Source organism: Lactuca serriola, chromosome 1, assembly GCF_051521515.1.
Source record: "Lactuca serriola cultivar US96UC23 chromosome 1, Lser_US96UC23_V15, whole genome shotgun sequence".
Classification (NCBI taxonomy): Eukaryota; Viridiplantae; Streptophyta; class Magnoliopsida; order Asterales; family Asteraceae; genus Lactuca; species Lactuca serriola.
Genome location: NC_136408.1, coordinates 104559497 through 104581655, shown reverse-complemented (window position 1 = coordinate 104581655; position 22159 = coordinate 104559497). Strand labels below are relative to the sequence as shown.

General features: G+C 35.0%; 1 long non-coding RNA gene across 1 annotated transcript; it reads left to right on the top strand.

The window, feature by feature from the left end:
- Positions 1-2427: 2427 nt before the first annotated feature.
- On the top strand, positions 2428-7211 carry LOC145096894 (uncharacterized). The gene is made up of 6 exons (XR_013704157.1): positions 2428-2716; positions 3280-4125; positions 4213-4383; positions 4464-4759; positions 4916-4972; positions 5410-7211. It is a non-coding gene; the product is annotated as an uncharacterized LOC145096894 (long non-coding RNA).
- The last annotated feature ends 14948 nt before the right edge of the window (positions 7212-22159 follow it).

Sequence of the window (22159 nt, the reverse complement as noted above, 5' to 3'; positions counted from 1 at the left end):
ATCATCATCTTGCTTCTTAGTGTTTGTAAGCCATTAGAGGAGTGAAAATTGTGACTCTAATATCCAAGGATAACAAGATTCAAGCCTCCAAGAAAGAGGTAATCATTTAGATCTACTTTGTCTTGTAAATTTCGAATTGTATATCATAGATCTAGGGTTTGCAAGTCTTGGATGTAAAGCATGTTTACTAGAGAAACCTAGATCCAAGCATTAGGGTTTGCATGTGCACATAGGAATGTTCTTATGGCTCAAACCCATCCTGGACAAGCTCAACCAAATTCACAACACCTTCCATGTGTCTCAGCTTTGGAAGTGCATCACAGACGAGGCCACGATTATTTCCTTGGTCGACATTCAGGTAGATGAGAGCCTGAACTACATTGAGAGGCTCGTTGCCATTTTGGATAGGAAGACGAAGTTCCATCGGAACATGGAGGTAAAGTTGGTGATGGTGCAATGGTAGCACCGAAAGGCACCGAATGGACATGGGATCCGGAAGACAAAATGCGAGATCACCACCCGAATTTGTTTGCACCAGTGGACTTCGAGGACGAAGTCTAGTTCAAGTGGGGGAGATTTGTAACGCTTGTTCCACGAATCATTTATTGTTTTTAAGTTTTTAGGGTTTGTATTGGGACTCGACGAGTTGGGGAACCCAACTCGATGACTAGAGATCTATGTTGGACGCGGGACTCAGGGTCTACTGGATGAGTTGGAAGGCCCAACTAGACAACTAGGCTCTGTAAAGGAAAACCCTAATTTTCCGGGTTTAGTATCCTATTTAATGAACTTAACCATTAGGGATGGCCTCCTTACCAGACTCTTTACACATAGAAACCCTAGAACCGCCTCCCCCTCTTGTCCCTTGAAGTTTTGAGTGTTATGGTGTGATTTTTGAAGGAAGTCTTGAAGAGAGAAGTAGCAATCTTGGAGAAGTGATCTTGGATCAAGAAACCCTACATTAAGTGCTGCATTTTGTGATATGTGGTACACTAGTTGATGTAGTGACATGTGATATGTTAATTAGGTATATGCTAAGTGGTATGCTCGTTATATATGTGATACTTGCAGGGAAAACCATGAGGGGAGCCCATGACGCTCGGATGTAAGACCATGTGGGGGAGCCCATGGCTTTTCAGGTAAAGACCATGGGGGAGCCCATGACACTTGGATGTAAGACCATGTGGGGGAGCCAATGACTTTCCAGCTAAAGACCATGGCGGGAGCCCATGCCACTTAGGTGTAAGACCATGTGGGGGAGCCCATGACATCCTGGAGTAAGACGCTTGGAAGAGCGCACGACATCCTTATATGTTTGTATACATGACTTATATGGTTTACGTAGCTTTTATAGCTAATATGGATTATGTGATCAGGTGGATTTTGTGGGGTATGCTCTGGTGAACTCATTGAGCATTAGCTTACAGTTTGTTGATTTGTTTCAGGTACATCTGTGCCTGAGGGCAAGGGCAAGGCTTGATGGTACGACATGCACTCTTCGACATTTGATTTGATAGGACACTCAGATATTTGAAATAAAATTTTGATGTTGTGGATTTTGAAAACAATTGTCATTGTTATATAACATTTTATGGGAACGTTTTGGTTAATTAAAAATGAAAAGTTTATTTGAAAATTTGGGTCGTTACAGTGTTGCTGGAGGTGACCAGTGGTCTTCCCAAAGGCGATCCGTAGTGTTGCCGGTGGTGGTGTCGACGGTGAATGGGGTGTCGTCTCATCTGATAGAAATGGTGGGGGTTTTGAAGTGGGTCCATTTAAATTAATATTTATTAAATTATTAAAATCAATAACTAAAATGCCAAAAAAATTAAAAGGATAATATAGACATTTTAGATCTTGAAGGGACTAAACCGAAACAAAATCGAACTATAAGGACAATCCGTGTTAAAACAAATGTTAGAGACCAAACATGAAAATAACTAAAACGCCTATAAAAAACAGGATAATAAAGACATTTTAGATCTTGAAGGGACTATACCGAAACAAAATCGAACTATAAGGACAATCTGAGTTAAAACAAATTTCAGAGACCAAATATGAAAATAACCCCAAACCACATGGACAATTCATGTAATTTACAAAAAAAAAAGTTAGACGCTTTAATAGTACTAAAAGGTAACATTGTCTATTGATAATAAACTATAAGGCCATAGGATTTAGAATCATCTTTTACTTTTTGAGTGTCACGATCCACTTTCTTTCACTCTTCTTTCACTCACCAAAAGATTAAAATAATCACCTATCACTGTCTTTAATTCTTTTTTGTTGTTTTTAAAAACTATTTATATAAATATTATATTCATTTTATAGGTAATTATAAACCATGATTTATAATACATTTTAAATATTAAAAAAACTAAAAAGAATTATAAAGAATGACTAACCAATCATATGAGAAAAGAGATTGATGATAGCCTCCCCTCGCCCTTTCCGAGCACCCCTTTCCCGCAGTCGATATATGATATTCTGGGCTGCGGTTCCCATTCTTGCTTCATACCCACACGTCTTAAAAAAATTATATAAAAAATTTTTTAAAAAAAAGCCGGAAAAAAACACTCGGTCTAGATTAAACAAATCCCCAAATGTTTTACTGACATTCTAAATCCGGATTCCGGACCGATAAACTACTGGTCACTCGGAGGGCAAGCCCAAGTGAAGATGGGGAAGTTTCTCTGCATAATTCTTCATGTATTTGGTACTCATACAACAAATGTTGATATCATTTCACTTGTTTGTGGACTTATTTGAGAGATATTGTTTGGATTTTATGCTTTCCTCTCTTCATTCTAGTTGAATTAGCAAACTCTGTTTATGTCAATTGTTTGTTATCACGTATCCCTTGGGAAATAGAAATTAAGAAACCGATTCTGAGAAGATGTATTATATGCTATTCGGAAGATTATTGTATAGTTGTTAATTACGCAACAAGTATCAATCTTGTCCAACTCTTATAGTGGTCCCCTTTCATACAAGTCTCCTATTCTAATCGATCCACCTCCACTCATTAGAGCTTGTAGATTATGCCTAATTTACTTTTAAATCATTATGATGTTAAAGGCTCTTGGGTTATTATCTATTATATACGTGAGTCACATTTCCTTAAAAAATGCTTACAACCATTAAATAATGAGTTATATATGTTACCACTCCCGGAAACCTCCATAGGAAATTAGAAAGTAATCTCATGTTCCATGTTTCTTATCGCTTTCCATTTTCCCTGAAATAAATTAGTTCTCTTTATTTAAAATCTAATGACAGGAAAATCTAAAAGGAAGTTTGTATGTAACTTGTTTGAAGAAGATAGAATCAGTAACTTATCAGAACACTTGATGGACTAAATCTTAGAGCGGGTCCCGCTTGAAGAGGCAGTAAGGACAAGCGTTTTATCAAAAAGTTGGAGGTACAGATGGACCAGAATGGGGGCGCTGGTTTTTGATGAGCAGTTCTCCAAAAAAGTTGCAAAAATGAAGCTTTTGGTCGTAATGGGTTTATAAGGATCATAAACCAAATCTTGTGCCTTCACAAGGGTCCTATCTTGAAATTTCATCTCCATATACCAAACACATCTCTTGATAGCTTCCAAGAAGTCGCTCAATTCATGCTACTCCTATCAAGAAACAGTGTTAGGGAACTCATCCTAACTAATTTAAATCAAACGTTATGAACTTCCTTTGTATTTGTTTTCTTGTCTAGAACTAAGCAATTTGAGACTGGAGAACTGTTATATCAGGCAACCACTTGAGGTTGAAAGATTTCTTCATCTTGAAAAACTTTATCTCCAGAATATTGATTTTGGGGCTAACTTGTGTGGAACTCAAATCAATTTACCACAACTTAAGAAGTTGTCTCTGCATAAGTGCACAAATGTTTACAATTTCAACATTAAGGCTACAAAAGTGCAGGATGTGATGGTCTGTGCTTGTCCTGATGCCATGTTGCTCTGGTTATTGGACAGTCCATGCCTTTTTAAGGCTGTGATTGCTCCCAGGAAACCAGTTCAAGATTTTGTACGAGTGGAAAAAATGAATTTGGCTACAATGTTGAGTAACTTGCCCAGAGTTGAATGGTTTTGAATGGTTTTATATGGACAATCATTTTGTTAAGGTATGATTTTTTATGCTCTCCTCAACTGGTGTTTGCACAATGGGGTATGTTTATTGGGCAAGTTAAAATCTAACTTTCATCTTACAGTTTTTGGTTGCGGAAAAGAATCCAAAATTGCTTCCATGTCCGATTAGTAGTTTAAAGCATTTGGGGTTGCATGGTTTTCAAGTTGGTGATTTAGAACAGCTTCATGGTGCTCTTTGCTTGCTTCGAAACTCACCGAATCTAGAAACCTTGTATATAATGCACATGAAAGTGGTAAAGTAATGAGTGCTAAAATTATATAATTATACAAGAGTTGGCAGCTAAAATGCGGTTGCATTTTTATGTTGTTTCAGGATCCTTGAGTTGATGTGGGAGCAGCTTCAAATCATTTGGAATCCCGAGACTACTTGGATTGTACATTGGATCTGTTACAAACTGTTGAGATAATATCTTTAGAAGGATCAAGATCGGAATTGCTTTTTATAAAGCTTCTTCTGGCTCATTCCCCTTCTCTTAAGGAGTTCACCATTAGACCAAGTAAATATTTTGATGTTCAAAAAAGACTTGACATTGCTAAGGATGTTAATGCAATTCCATCCAGCCTCACCAAATGCAAAAATGTTCTACTTGGATCCTGAACCATAATCATGTAAGAATGTGTATAATTTCATCATTATAATTAAGTGTGTTCGAATTGTCTTTCTTTTCTTTTTTATACCCTTGGTTTGTTTGTCATGGGGTGACTTTTTATAGGTATCTGCGTAACCTGTCTTACTTGATTTTCGGTGTTGTGTGATGTAAATAGTTGTAAAAAGTGTTATGCATGTAGAAAGACGCTATGATCTGGGATCTTCAATGAAAGGTAAGGTTTACTACTTAAAACAACCTGTAAATGCCTAAATGGTGCTTAGTTTTATTAATGACAAAGGATATGGAATATTGTTGAATAGTAATGAGTATTCCACTATTCCTATTGCATTAATGATACTTGGTTATGTTCATTTTTATTACTTTTTTCTATTGTGAAATGATTTTATTATCTTTTAGGGTTTATTGCCTAAAATAGAAACCAATCTCACATTTTTTTTTTGTTTATTGAATTTTTTTTCTTATATAAAGTGTAACATATTTTTAGAAATCACATATTTTCAGACAAAAGGTGTCATGAGATACATAGGTTTTGTGACAAAACCAATTACTTTCAAAACATTTCATTATAACAAATTTATTAATAACCATGTAATACAGGCCAATCATAAACAATCATATTATACTTCATTTTCTTTTATTTTATATCAGACCATGCCTGTCAACAACAGTCCGAAGGGTTTAACCAATAGCTTGATGGAATCCATAGACAACTACTTCATAAAGGAAGGAAACATCATGTTGCGTGCAAAGCTTTCCATGGGAGATGCCAAGAAGACTTGGAATATTCACTAATGACTTGTGGAGAATATTCTCTTTGACTTCTATACACACGAATAACATCTATATTAGCAAAATTCTCCTTTCCATTCCTTTCTAATGACACTTTTAGGTTGTGTCTAACATTCAATTCCCTTTATAGGCATAGCCATATTAACGCTGAATGTGAACGCAAAGATAGCAGGTGATGTTTGGTGGTAAACTTGAGAGGTCACAAGGTTCATGGTTTAAATCCACTGAATCAATCTCTTCTTGTTTGTCCACATTAAACTCGGATTTAATCTTCATGACACCCAAGTAACTTTATCTGTCCGAGTGAAAAAAAAACACTTTCCAACTTGGTGGGGGACTGTTTGAAATGTTTAAGAGATAACAAGTTGGCTATTTTTCTTGATCCCACATTGGTGGAGGAAGAGCCTTGATCGGTGTTATAAGGCTTCCTTGATATTATGCTTTTAAAGGCTTCAATGGAGAATCGAGTTTAAGGGATGAGCTAAGCCCATATGCGTGCTTAGAATGATCATGGATGTGAGTTCACGAAATAACTCGAACAAGTAGCTCTTATTTTTGGCAAGTTTGAGTCGATCGGTTAGACCGAACCGGTCATCGTGTTAACTAGCGTTGACTTCATGGATAAGCAGACATAATATCGGGAAGCCTCCTAAAAGACTGGATAACTCCATGTTTGAATCATATGAGATACTGAGATATTAGATACTGACATCATCAAATTTGTTTTGAATTGCCATGTGTTGAATCATATGAGATACTGAGATATTGGATACTGACATCATCAAATTTTTGGGGGATTTTTTTCATGTTAGTATAAATAGGACCTCTCATGTCCGGTTTATCGCACACCTCGGAACACACAACCTTCTCTGCACTCCTCTCTTTCCTTCTGCTTACTTGCAACATTAATTTCCAGTTGTTCTAAATTTTGATTAATAAACTTTGTGTTTATCGGTTCTTCCATATCTGTTGGGATGAACTGCAATTTGAATTAAATCATAGGGTTTTACGTTGAAGCTTACAACATTTGAGCGACGTAAAAATATTTAAGGGCATGAGACATTGTATGCATCATTTAAGAGTTGTCAACCGAAGCATCCAGGAAGCAAAGGCCCAAGAACTTGAAAAAGTTCAAGCCTTCCGAGCTGCTCAAACAAATTATGATACTCTTTCTCCTCTCATCGCTGTAATTGATGAAAGCGAGCCTATCCGAGCCGATGATGATCTACCTCTGCCTCTCCTGACCATTCCCATCAAAGAAATTATGGTGACTCATGCTACTAAATAATTGATAAACTTTGCAACTGATGGAGCCCTGATAATGAACCTAAGAAAAGGGAAGGAATCGAGAAGGTTAGCCAAATGAAGCCGCTGAATCAGTCTTAGGGATTTTCAAAGGAAGAGTTGGATTGAGACATCAAGGAGATTCTAATCTCTCAATACCAAAGGGCAAATACGAATCCCCTGCTCTGTATCTCTCCATTCTTTCTAGAATGACATCTATACAATTTCCATTATGCTCCCTACAAGAGTTACATCTTACCAACCTCCAAGACCGAACAACGGGACCTTCCTTTATCTCCACATCGAGGTTCATACGTGGTTGCAAAAGGCTTACTTGTTTGCCTTTGATGATGAATAATGAAAGTGAAGGGATTGATATAGTTACTCTGGGTTTGGGGGGGGGGGGGGATTGGTTTTTCAAGAAAACTGATCCTTAGGCAATCCTAGCATACTGCTAATCTGAGATTTGAGGTCGTCCAAAGTTAACATCTTTTCGAGATTCCAACCATTCGAAGAAGTTTTTCCGAGAAACTCCTCATCTGAGAACAAGTATGATTAGTTTTGTCTTATATGTGTTATAAAATAGGGAAAAATATCAACAAATATCTTTTTTCAGTTGTACTATGTGTTGATCTGCACTTTAGACTTTACTTGTCTATAAATAGACAAGTCAACCACTCTCTTATGTACACCTTTAGTTATTATCCTCACGAGTAATACGTCAATCATTTGTTTCAACCTTCTCTCTAACCAATCGGTGATATAACAACAGGAAGTGTTAGCGGAACTAAAAAGGGAGGCCGGAGAAACCTTTCTTGTTAGAACCAACCAATTTCCAGAATTCAGATTCCGAGTGTGGATTTAGTGAAGTTCATCGGTTCATCAGATACATCAAGATCATGTTTCTCTCTTCTCTTTAACGATAACGATGACTTGTTGGAGAAGTTGAGAAACGATGGAGCTCTGATTGTACATAAAACAATCACAGCGTCTTCGATTTGCATTTATTCAGGAAAACAAAGTCATTCAGTTTGCATATATTCAAATCTCTGCTGAAAATATGTACCCCCCACCATTGTCCTCTCTCACCAGTGATCTATATATAGATTGATGCATCTGATATCAAGTGTGTTTTTACTTTGGTTCAATCGATGTTTAAGGGAAACGACAGGCTAAGGTTTGATTACTATTTTCGATGGCACAAACAATAAACAAAAATGGAAATGAGAAAAGGTTTCTTTTAGGTTTTCGGTAAATCATCACTTACCTTTGTACAATGACGAAGTGATAAACCGATCCAACAAGTGGCGAACAATGATCTTGTAGGCAGGGTTGTGAAACATGGAAAGTAATTGAGGGGGGGGGGGGGGGGGGGGGGGCACTATTTACTTATTTATGTTTTGTTATAACTAAAATAACAATTTTAAAAAGTTATATACAATTAAAAGTAAAATAGTCATTTCAACTCAATCGGGAACTAAAACTGAAACAAATGAGATCATAAGGACTCTCACATTTACAACTAAAAATATTGGACTTGATTAAAGAAAATCATATAAGCTCGGGGATGACTTTTGTAGTTTACTCATGATTTTTTTAGGCATATAGTATCATTTTCATAAAGCATATATACTAAACCAAATATTACTAATTACTAGATATATGAAAATCAACATTGATGGGACGTTATGAGTGGTAACATGCTTACCATGTTGACACATAAGATTTTTTAAAGCCACATGGAATAGAAAAAGTGATAGTTGTAAAAGGTAGGGAGTGATAATATTAAATATTTATGTTATTTTAATTTTTTTTAAAAGAAAAAAAAAACAGAAAAGAAAAAAGGAAGCCAATCACAGTCATTTGTCTTTTCTTCATTCTCTCTTTCCTCTCGGTATATGCTTGACGATATGTGTTTAGCGACCTCCTTAACAATTTGAAGGGAATGGATTTGGCGAGCTTAACATGCTGGAGGCGAGTCCCTAGCGAGGGCCACTTCCTCCGGCCTAAGGAAGTTAGTTCAGTAAAGCCGAATATTTTTTTAAACTTTTTCATTTGTGTCCTTTCAGTGGGTTTGCCGATAATCTGCAGGTTACCTCACAGGTGGCACGTGCCGCATAGGAGTTGATTGTGCATTTTTTTTGTTGATACAATAGCTTATCGGCAGGTTACCTCACAGGTGGCACGTGCCACATAGGAGTTGATTGTGCATTTTTTTGTTGATACAATGGCGTTAACATTGCAGTTACTGTTTCTTTTTAATAAAAAAACCAAATCAAAGAGAGAAAGATAGGCAATGAGGATGGAACCCGCCAACATGGTTGCTGGTTAAATAATCCGAAGATCTTTACCACCGAGTTAAAACGTTGGTTGTCCTTTATATCCCTAAACATTCTAATATAATGTGTAAAACGGATACTATTATGACTATTATTTTCATTTTCATTATTATTATTATTATTATTATTATTATTATTATTATTATTATTATTATTATTACTACGGAAAAAGTATTTTTTATATATATTTTTTAAATACATTTTTAAATATATAAATATAATTTAAAAATGTATTTATTCATATTTAATATATATCTACACACTAAATACAAACAAATATATTTTTAAAATTGTATTTATATATTTAAAAACGTATTTAAAAAATATGTATAAAATATTTTTATACATAATAATAATAGTAATAATAAGTATTTATATGTATTTATATCATCTAAATTATGTATTTTTATGTATTTATATATTTATACTTTTTCAACATATATATTTTAAAAAATATATTTATATGTATTTATACATTATAAATGTGTTTCAACTTTATTGATACATTTTAAAATATCTTTATATCATACTTGTGTATTTTAAAAACGTGAATATATATATATATATATATATATATATATATATATATATATATTTTTTTTTTCAAGGTTCTAAAATTCTCGTCATGGCTTCATCATGACGCGTAATGACTCAAAGGCTTGTATCTACTGCCAAGATTTACCAAAAGCAGTTTTAAGTCATAAATGTATATAAATATGAATAACAGTGTAAAATACATATAAAAATATTAATTATATAAAAAGTTGTCGTCTTAAGTCATGCATTACAAACGACATGACTTGTCAAGACTCGGAAAAACTTAAGCATCGACATTGCTGTAAAGTCACGCCTTAAGTTATTTAGAACCTTGATATTTATATGTTTTTAGAAAAAACAAACAAAAAACTTTTGTTTGTTAAACCACTTGGTCTTGTAGATTTAAAAATGATTTGAGCAAAAAAATAAAGTCTTTCATATTATTTTTTGCTTACAATGGCACCATAAAAAAAACCAAAAAAAGAAAAAGGTTTCTTTCAATTTTTTTGTAGTGACGTCACAAGTGAACCAAAAAAGGTTTTTTTGTTTGATTACAATAAAAATATATAAAAAAACATATTTAAAAATGTATAAACGTATTTATTTGTTTAAACATATAAATACGATTTTTCATGTCAATATGAATTTGTAAATGTACTTAAAAGGAGTTCGGACACGTGAATATCATTTTTTTTTGGGTTTTAGAGGTTATATTCTATTCTTTAGATATATGGTTTTGAGTTTGACCCTTGTCAGCTACCCTTTATTTTGCTCTATCAAATAAATGCCAATATGGTAGCCTCCTCAAATATTCGTCTGATTTGGCGTTGACGTGACACACATTCTATGCAGGTAACCGACTTTTAACCTTCTAACCGGATAAAAAGGTAAAAGTGAAAAAGTTTAACAAAATATTTGGTTTTATTGACACTAAAAAACTTCAAAATGTAAAACCATAGATTTCCTGAAAACTCAAGGGCTTTTGTATGATTAGCCATTTCAATTTTAACTCTCTTTTGCCAAGGAATAGATGAAGACTCAGGCTCGATTTCTCTCCTTCCCTTCCCCTTTTTATTTTTTCAAAGATAAAAGTCGTACATCCTCTAGCCTTTAAACTTTCTTCATTTACATTTTTAGCCCATATATCAATTTATCTTTACAACTTTGGTATAAAACATTTTTATATATTTACCCCCCATCCCTGAAACTTACGTTAATTACAGTTTTTGCCTATATGTCAATTTATTTTTGTAAATTTGGTACAAAGCATTTTTACAATGTTTTCCCATGTTTTAATATTATGATAATTTTGGCCCAATTTCATTTTCTTTTACAAATACAAGCAATATTTTAAACATTGTTGTTTTTATAATTTTTACCCATTTTCAATGGTTTTTACAAATCTGATATAAGTATTACCTTTTTAAATCTTTCCTCAAACTTTTTTTCTTTTTTTTTTTTGTTAAAACTAAGTTTTTTTTTAAAAAAAAAAAAATTCTATTTGGAACTTATTTTCATTCTCTTTTACATTTTTTTATGACTTAGTTTTTTCTTTTTTTTTTCTTTTTTTTCTTTTTGAAATTTTATATTTTTGATTTTTACATGGTTTTATAAATTTTCCTTTTTTGTCAAATAACACAACATTTATCACAAAAACACACTTTCGCAGCAAACATGAATGGTTTTAACCCCAGTTGAGTTGAAACCATATAAGAACACTTAAAAAACTAAATGGTATATTCACTTTGGAAAAAGGTGGACACATAAAGAAGATTTTATCAAACATACAATAACAGGCATCCTACCTTGTTTATTAAATATATAATTTGCGATAAATGAAGCTTTTAGCCGTAATGGGTTCGTAAGGGTCATCAACCATGTGTTGATTTGATACATGGGTGATATAATCTATGTGTCAATTTACATATACCCCATGTGTATCTTAACACGTTTCAAGAAATAAACCAATTGTGAGGGAGTGAATAGAATTTACAAGCTTCCCTCCTATTTATTCGTGTGTATACAATTTAGAAAAATGATTATAGAGAATATGTTGCTCGATTTTATAGGATTCCTTATGGAAAAAGAATTTTTTTTGAAGAATACGGAATTTGGAGCTAAATTAAGAGGTGGTCCAATCAAGTGGCCAGAGCTCAAGAAGCTAACATTATAATTGTGAAGGAACATTGGAACTTTGGCGTTCAAGCACCAAAGCTAAATGTATTGTTAGTGGAAACTTGTAAAGTTTCGACTATCAAAGAGTACATCCCTAGTTTTGGTGTTGCTGGGTATATCAATCAGAAAGGTTTCTTATTATCAGGGTCGGGTACACAAACAAGAAACATATTTGGGAGGGATATTGATCAACCTGGCCAAAGTCGAGTAACTAATAGTGAAATGTGAGTTCCTTAATGTAATGAACCTTTTGAATATATTCCAACCTTAAATGCCCCCTGTTTTTAAGCTAACATAGATTTTTATTCTTTCCTCATAGTTTATGGTTTTAGTTGCAACTTGGTTTAGCATCTCTCATCGGTGAACATAAAGTTTAGCAATCTCAGTCAACTTCTAAGCACGCTGTTTATCATTATTATAGCTATCCAAGCTTGAAATCTCTAAGTGTTATCATCTTTAATGAGGTAAATAGTGAAGAGATGCTAGATGTTAATCTATTTAGTTTATGGATGCTAAATAAACATCTTTATCTTTTTATTTTTCAGGATCTTAAAGTAAGCATGGCACCATCTACAAATACGTTCTGCTTGAACCATACACTTAAAAGCTTGCAAAAGGTTCCCATCTTTACAAATATCAAGACCAAGAAGTTGTTTATCAATTAAACATTTATTGGGTCATTCGCCTTTTATCTAGAGTAGTCGATATCATTTCCACCTAGCTAACTTCCAACTAAGCTAAGTCAATAAACTACATTCCTTAGATGTCTAACAACTTGGAAAGAAAGAGAATATGACAACGAATACTTCTATTACTTAAAGAAAATAGATAATGTACAAAGCTACATTGTGTGACCTCTTGATGAGTTAAAGTAAATGAATTTCTCTCTATTTATACTAGTGGTCCACCTCCTCAGGGGAACATTCTAGGTATTGATACATATATCTTACATACAATACTATTCTAGATACTTCTATATAGCTATATAATTACTTACAAGGCTCTATATAACTACTTACAAGGCTCCGTAATGTTCTAGAGTTTTCTTCAATGTCCTAGGGAAGTCTAGGACATTTTCGAGACTTCCATCATATTTAAGGACGTTCCATATTGTTCTAGGGTAAGATGTAGCACGTACACGATTGATTGTAATTTTTTTATTCTTCATGTATAAGAACGTGAATTGATGTAACTTACTTTTAAAATGCTTCGATATCTAGGATAAAAGAAGGAAAAACATAGTAGATTGGAACTGTTGGATTGAAGAATGGTTAAGGGATAGTTTGTTTGACAATTTTAGTTGACACTTGCATAATTGTGTATTTTAAATTTTTTGTGGGAAGTTGTATTATGTTATACGTTACATTACATGCAGGGCTGGTCCATTGATATTCAATGTCTGGGATGAGATACTAAATTAGTCCCCTTATATATATATATATATATATATATATATATATATATATATATATATATATATATATAGAGAGAGAGAGAGAGAGAGAGAGAGAACAAAAATGAAATAAACCTTATGATCATACTAAATCAAGAGTTATACAGACAAAAACAAAAAAAACAATCATCTAAAATAATGTTCTTGTGAATTATTTGAAGTAAAGGCATCTCTTATTTTATGATAACCAAGACTTTGTAAAAATTGACTTTCAATACTCAAAATTGCTACTTTGTTTAATTTTTCTTAAGTCATGATACTTCGAAGATATGATTTCAATAATTTCAATTTCGAAAAATTTCGTTCTACGAAAACAACCGTAACATAACAGGTACCGCCAATAAAATTTTAAATGTTACTAACATAGTGGGAAACATGTAAATTCCCTTTGTCAACTCCATAATTTGAATAGTTGTCCATGGAAGTTCACATTTGGATGCTTTATCTGGTAGCATTACCTTGAATTTTGTAACTCAATAAATAAGTCTTTTCCATCAATATCAAGTTTCTCACCATTTTTCAAATGAATTTCAAGTTTCATACAACATTGTTCTCTTTGTTTTTGTTTTCTCTTTTTTGCATTAGATGATTGTTTTCTAGGAAACATATTTAAACTAAAGTTACTAAGCTTTCCTTGACCATAATCAATAAAAAGCATTGTGTTCTAGAAAGAAATAAACCCATAATTAGTATCACAATTAAAAAAGCTTACAAAATATCAGAATAAATGTAACGACCGTAGATTCGGGCTAGTCAATTTAGATATAATAAGCGTTTAAAATGACTGTTTGATAGAAGATTATTTAGGATAAATAATCTGAATAGAAGTTATAGTATATGTGACAAGGATTCCATACATATAAAGAACGCTGAAATTCGACTTCGTATGAAGAAGTTATGTTTCTTTGAAGTTTCACGATTAAACCGACACGGTTCTGGGTATCATAGAAAGTGAATTTTTGATGCATTACTTTTTACCCTATAGATCTAAACAGAAGTCGTAATAGTCATTAAAGCGAGAACGTTTATATAGAGAATGTCTAAATCTGACTTCATTAGAGGAAGTTATAATTTTTCAAAGATTCAACGTTGTATAACTCAGAAATTGAATTTTATATTGGCCAAATTTTATCCAAACCAATCTAAATGAGAAGTAAAGATCTCGTTAATAGAAGTTCAACGATATAAAAACAGTCAAAATGGACACATGATGAGAGAGTTATGCATTTCATACGGGCTTTAACAATCTAAGCGTGTGTAAAATAAATGAAGTCAAAATTAGACGACTGAGTCTAAATGAAAATCATAGATCTCTTCTAGAGATTTCCGTGGATATAAATAATATAAAAAATGGAGCTCATATGAAGAATTTACACAATTTTGAATTTCTAAAAATCAATGTGATCGACGCGGATAACTTACGCTCGAAGTCAGCCATGTAGCACCACCCAACTCATGCCACATGTTAGCGCACCTGAGGAGCTACGTCGACCATGTGCTCGGTGTGCATGGACCTTTCACAATACATATCCCGAGATTTTAGCCGATAAATAGCTTCTCAATGCTCATACCTTTCCACATAAATCCAATTCTCTCTCTTTCTCTCTCTCTCTCTCTCTCTCAATTTCTACTTTTTTTTTCGAATCATCCTTAGTATTTAGGGTATTTTGGAAAGTTCTAAGCTCCCTAAGAGCCCAACATCTAGTAGCCATCAGCCCAGAGTTCTAGTTGTGTAATTTTTAGATTTTTGTCTAGGGAATTCCTATAAGTTAAATTACACTCTATCTTATTTAGTGTAATTTATATTTAAATTCATTGTCATTGTTATGACTTTGTAAATAAGAATTATCAGTTATTCCAAGTTATAATACTGATTGATCTAGTTACGGGAGATGTATCTAGAATGGTCATGTTTGCTTGGTTATTGGATTTAAGAAAGGTTATATGCTAAAATGGTCATGCCTTCCAACTATCATACCTGGCTGATCATTATTTCAGAGAACTATCAGTATTCATTGGAATGATTGATAGGTCTAGACTATTTTTAGTCACATAGGATATTAGAATAATACGTAGTGATAACGATAGTAGGTTACATCATAGGAAAAGTCAGTTGCTAAAAGCTAAGCATAGTCTGAGTTTCGATCATCACTTTAACTAGTGAGTACAAAGTAACTTTCAACTTACACATAGCTATGAAATATCAAGATAATTAAATGCTATATGTTCTTCTTATCTGTAACCAAAATCTGTTATATTATAATGAATATTATAAAATGATTTTTATATGATTTACCATATATGTATTTTCTTACCTATAATGTATTGGTTAGAAATAAGTAATGAAGGTTGAATAGAATAGAAAGGGAGATAGGTGATGAAAGATGAAAAATTAATAGGCCTTGACTTACTAGTACTTTAGTACTAGGTGGGGTAGTCATCTAACAGAGTATAAATGACAACCACGAACCATTCTAGACAATCTAGTGGAACGCTAGTAGGCTCGCAACCTATAGGTGTTTTTGAACTATGTGTTCACTAGATGTACTCTAAAACCTATTGAAATGTATAGTGGGAGTATTACCTAATATAATAAGGTCAATAAAGAAGATGATCTCTAGGATAAATCCTTAGGAATGAATCTAAGAAAACCCACTGACAAGTATCATGGAGGAATCCCTGAACCGATACTGTCAGCATAGATGATCCTTAGGGTAGATCCTTAAGAATAAAGAAGATAACGGGGATGTGAAATTGGGTTAATTGTTTGATAATTAAAAATATTAGCAACATTATTGTGGGTTGAAAATCCTATGTACTCACCATGTTCCCAACCTGACCCACTTAGTTTTTTGTAACGTAACAATATAAAAGATACATTCTGCTAGGAGTTTCGAGTAGTATTTGGGCACTAGTTTAAATTACTATAAGGACTGCAATATTTCGTTATGCTTATGTTCTTATATTAACGATGACATCTCAAGGTTTTTAATTAAACACATTTCTTCAAGAATAATTCGCTAATACCAACGTCGTCACGAAGATTAGACCAGGACATGGCCGATAACGATACTTCAAGATACATAAGCTGAATAGTGGAGGAAATGTATTGTGAGAAACGCCACGACGTAGAAGGCTTACCACGATGTGATAAACAGTTTACTGACTATATTTATTTATGACGAACTATTGGTGACGAGAATAATGAGGCGCCAGGAAAAGTTTTCCACCACGTGGCATGTTAATCGCCATGACGTGGCAACCAAGACAGACTAAAATTAAAAATTGACCCGAGGTCAGTCATTGAACAACTCCACTCTCTCCAACACACATGATAGTTGCGATTTCACACACTAGGTATGGGGAGGTCGATGTGCTACTAATTTTGTGAAATTGGTCTTCAATTTGGTGATTCAAGGTATGAACATCTTCTAAATCATGTTGATTGTTAAGAAATTGGGTGAAACTAAAGGGTTCTAGTGAAACTGTAGATGACCAATCCAAAAATTTGAGTAGAATTGGTGTATTAACCATTGTTATAAACTTGTGGAAGATCTATACCATGATTTTACATCCTTATATATATGAAAGGGGTTAGAGTTAGAAGGAGAACTTTACTAATGAATTCTTGATTTCCTATAATGAAGTTTTGTATGTGAAAGATTAATCTACGTAGGATAAAATATATAAACAACTTGATTTGTGATTATTGTGAGGAATGTTTGATTAGTGAAACATAAGTAATAATCAAATAGGGAAGTAAAAGGTTGGGAATATCACTCGTACAGGCCTTAATAAGGTGATTAATCTTGACCCATTCCTACTTTGTTGACGAATTGTAGGCATATTATCTATATGGAATACTTTATAATGAAAACCTGTAAATAATAACATGATTTGGATATTGATGATTTATATGGAAATGTCACGGGTTGACATCGAGATTGTTATCATTGAAATGCCACGGGTTGACATTCAGATTGTTAATATTGGAATGTCACCGGTTAACATTGAGTTCGTTATTGTTGGTAGGTTATTGGCTGACATCAAGTTCGATATTGTTGGGATGTCATGGTTGACATCGAGTTCAATATTGTTGGAATGTCACAGATGGACACTGTAATGTGATATGGGTTGAAATGTTACGGGACGCTAGATGATAAACTTATCTATAAAGTAAAAGAGTTATCATGATCTGACTATATGTTGTAGTTTTATAAATATTAAAATTTTTATGATTTATGGGTTGTTACTCACTACGCAATCAATTTATTTGTTGTCAATTTGTGTTGCAGGACTAGTTCATATGGATAAAGGAAAGAAAGCGGTGGAGTAACCCTGTTATGGATTTTGAAATCAATATAAACAAAAATTATAATATTTTGTAGATATTATAAACCAGTTTGTTCTTGGGAAGCTTCTTTTGTTATAAATTGATAACTACTTGTTAATGTTGGGATAAATATTTTGTATACCCTCTTTTGATATATATATATATATATATATATATATATATATATATATATATATATAATATAATGGGTGTAATTTATATATTTTAGTCGGGTGTTCCAATATTGTATTAGAGAATTGGTTTACCTGGAGTTAGGGAAATTAGAAAATGTTTTCCTAAACTTAAACCATAATGAGATAATATAGCTACTCCACTCGTCTTCGTATGTTGGTGATATGTGTTACTAGGTGAATATGTGATGATAACTGTTATCTCTTATGATAATTATTACAATGTTAATCTAAGTTATAGTATGTTGCTTAAAGATGGTGGATAGTCAAAATAGAGGTGGATCTCGTGGTAGACAAGAGAGGTCGTAAATCTCAGAATGCCAAGAAGGTCATGAAGGATCGCCCGGACAACCACCAGATCTTAGAACTATAGTTGTAGAAGAGTTAGGTAAAGCCCTTCGTGATGTGTTGCTTGCTCTTCTTGATGCTCGAGAGGAGGAAATTCAAAAACAAAAACAAGATAAAGTTATAGAAACTAATAACAAGGAGGACATGTCGAAAGAGGAGCTAACGATCAAGATGGTGAAACATCTAAAAAGATGGGGTGCACCTTAAAAGAGTTTATGGAATATAAACCCACATAATTAATTACCTGAACGATTAATTACATGAATGATTAGGATATTACAATTATCCCCCACTTGATTCGGACTTCATGATTGAAGTCCACCACCTCAAACAACTCAAGGTAATGCTCTTTCATCTCATCCTCCGACTCCCATGCCCATTCTGAAGCCTTTCGGTACTGCCATTGCACTTTCACAAGATCAACCACCTTATTTCCTAGAGTCTTCCTCCTTCTGTCAAGGATCACCACTGGTCTTCCTATATAATTCAGGCAATCATCCACCTGAATTTCCTCCAATGGAATCAAGGCAGAATCATTCACTAAGCACTTCTGCAACTGATAAACATGAAGGTTGCTATGAATATGAATAAGATCTACTGGAAGATCCAAATAATATGCGACCCAACCCAGCCGATTCAATACCCTGAAAGGACTAGTATACATGGGGACCAATGTGCCCCGCTTCCTGAATCGGATGACACCTTTCCAAGGTGACACCTTCACGAGCACCATGTCCCCAACCTAGAACTCTAAGTCTGACCGGCGTCTATTTGTATAACTCTTATGTCTACTATGAGTTGTCTGAAGTCTTCCGTGGACCTGCTGAATTAATTATGTCATCTTGAGTACCACTTTGGTACTCCCCATGACCTGTTGACCTACCTCTCCCCTACATATTGGGGTCTTACACTTCCTCCCGTAGAACATCTCAAAATGAGGTCGATCAATGCTGGAATGATAACTTTTGTTATATGAAAATTCCGCCAAAGGAAGATTCATATCCCAACTACCCCCAAAATCCAGTAAACATGCCTGCAGCATGTCCTCCAATGTTTGTATAGTCCACTCACTCTGACCATCAGTCTACGGGTGGAAAGCCTTAATAAAATGCAGACGAGTACCCAACTCCTCATTGACCCTCTTCTAGAACCTGGAAGTAAACTAAACATCCTTATCAGACACCATAGAAAATGACACCCCATACCATGCCACAAGCTCTAGGATGTAGATATCGGTCAGCTTCTCCGCGGAAGCTCTCTCTTGGATAGGAATAAAATGTGCTCTCTTGGTAAATCGATCCACTATGACCCATTTCGAATCCATTCTGCATGCTATCCTAGGAAATTTAGTGATAAAATCCATCGTAATCTCCTCCTATTTCTAGACGGGGACTTCAAATAGTTCCATGTTGTTGTGGGATCCTGATGCCCATAATTGACTTTTCTTCAAATTTAAGCACCTTTCCACATACTAGGCCACGTCTCACTTCATACATAGCCATCAATAATTAGGACGGAGATCTCTATACATCTTTGACGCTCTGGGATGGATAAAGAATTTGAACTTGTGCGCCTCCTCCATCAGAACATGATGCGTACCACCCCAATAGGGAACCCACAGCCTCCGATGAAGAGTTAATAATCCCTGACTATCATAATTAAAGGAAGCCACCTGACCCACTATGCACCCACTCTTCTGGTGCTCTTCCTTCATAGCCTCAATCTGAGACTCTCGAATCTGCTCTAATAGTGGGGTAATCACTATCATCCTCAAACACAAATCCTTGATTGAGGCAGCAACCTCCTTGCGGCTGAGAGCATCGGCCACCATGTTAGCCTTCCCTGGGTAATAAAGGATCTCACAATCATAATCCTTCACCACGTCCAACCATCTACGCTGCCTCATGGTCAGATTTGGCTGATCCGTCAGATACTTAAGACTCTTATGCTCCATGTAAATAGTACAATGAACCTGATAGAGTTAATGTCGCCAAATCTTGAGGGCAAAGACTATGGCCCCCAGCTCCAGATCATGCATAGGATAACTTGCCTCATAAGGCTTCAGGTGCCTTGAAGCGTAAGCGATCACATGACCGCGTTGCATCAATATAACACCCAAACTCGTGATAGGCACATCAATATATACAAAAAAGTCCTCAACACCCTTTGGCAAGGTCAGAATTGACGCCTCACACAAAATATTTTTCTTAGAGTCTCAAACGATGCTTGCTGCTCAGGCCCCCTAGCGAAAAGTGACTAACTTCTTCGTCAACCTACTCAAATGTACCACTATCTTAGAGAAATCTAGAATGAACCTACGATAGTAGCCGGCTAATCCAAAGAAACTTTGAATCTCAGATGGAGACCACGAAACCTCCCATCTCATCACTTCCTTAATCTTGGCTGGATCAAAAAGAATACCTTTCTGGTTGACAAGGTGTCCCAGAAACTGCACCTAGTGCAATAGAAACTCACACTTGGAGAACTTTGCGTACAACCTCTCCCTCCCTAGGGTCTCCAATACCTCTTTCATATGCTCTTCATGTTGCTCCTGGGTCTTGGAATAGACCAAGATGTCATCAATAAAAAAATCACAGATCGATCTTGCATAGGACTGCATACATGATTAATGAGGTCCACAAATGCAGATGGAGCATTGGTGAGCCCGGAGGGTATTACAACGAAATCGTAATGACTATAATGAATCCGGAAGGCCGTCTTCTATGTATCCTCCCCTATGATCCGCATCTTGTGATAACCCGAACGTAGCTCAATCTTGGAAAACTAAGATGCACCCAGAAGCTAATCAAATAGATCATCGATCCTTGGGAGAGGTTAACGGTTCTGCACTGTTATCTTATTCAGCTCCCGATAGTCGATACACATTCGATGCGACCCATCCTTCTTCTTCACAAACAAGATCGACGTTCCCCATGTTGAATTAATCAGCCGAACAAACCCCTTGTCTAATAGCTCCTATAGTTTTGTAGACAATTCCTGTATCTCTTGTGGTGCTAATCGATAAGGTGCTTTGGCTATTGGGGCCACACCAGGAAGTAACTCAATTCAAAACTCCGCTATTCTTTTCGGAGGCACGCTAGGAAAATCCTCTTGGAAGACATTTGGTTACTCTCGGACAACAAGTACAATCGTCCACATCCGCACTAGCTTTTTCTTGGAAATCCATCACAAAAGCCACAAATCCAGAACAACCCTGCTAAAGATAGCGTCTGGCCCTAACTACTAAACATAGAATCAACCCATGCTGAAAACCCTATCCCTGGATCACTAACTCTCCCCTACTTGGGTCTGAATACATATGAATTGATGCTCGCAATCAATCACTTCCCTATTAGGGCTCAACCAATCCATCCCCACAATAACCTTATTCTCATGCAACGGGATCGAAACCAAATCAATAGGGTACCGCTCACTGAAAAACTCCAATATAAAATCTCGATGAACCCTCGATACCTGTACAAGACGATCATCTGTAATCTCAACCTCTAATGGATAATACAGGTCCCTTGGAGCATCATCAAACCTCTTGTTGAGCGCAAGAGATACAATGGATGGGGCAGTCCCCAAATCAAATAAGATCAAAGAAAAGATATCGTTCACAAGGAACGACCCTATAAGTAAAATACAGATATAAGTAGGACAAATCAAAATAAATAAAGAGATAAAGAGGAATACATACCCGTCACTACATCTGATGTCGCATGAGCCTCCTTGCATGTTAGATGAAATGCTCAACACTCACAACATGCATCTCTTCCTTTCCTTGACAACAATATTTAATCCACAAGGTTACTAGAGCAAGTGCTGCAACTGGTCCTCTTGCTGCTAGATTCCGGAGTTTGGCCTTCATACGGCCCTTCTGATTGCAATGGAAGCAAATTAGATCAGATACATGAGTGATGGTGGTGGTGGCAGTGCAATCCCGGCT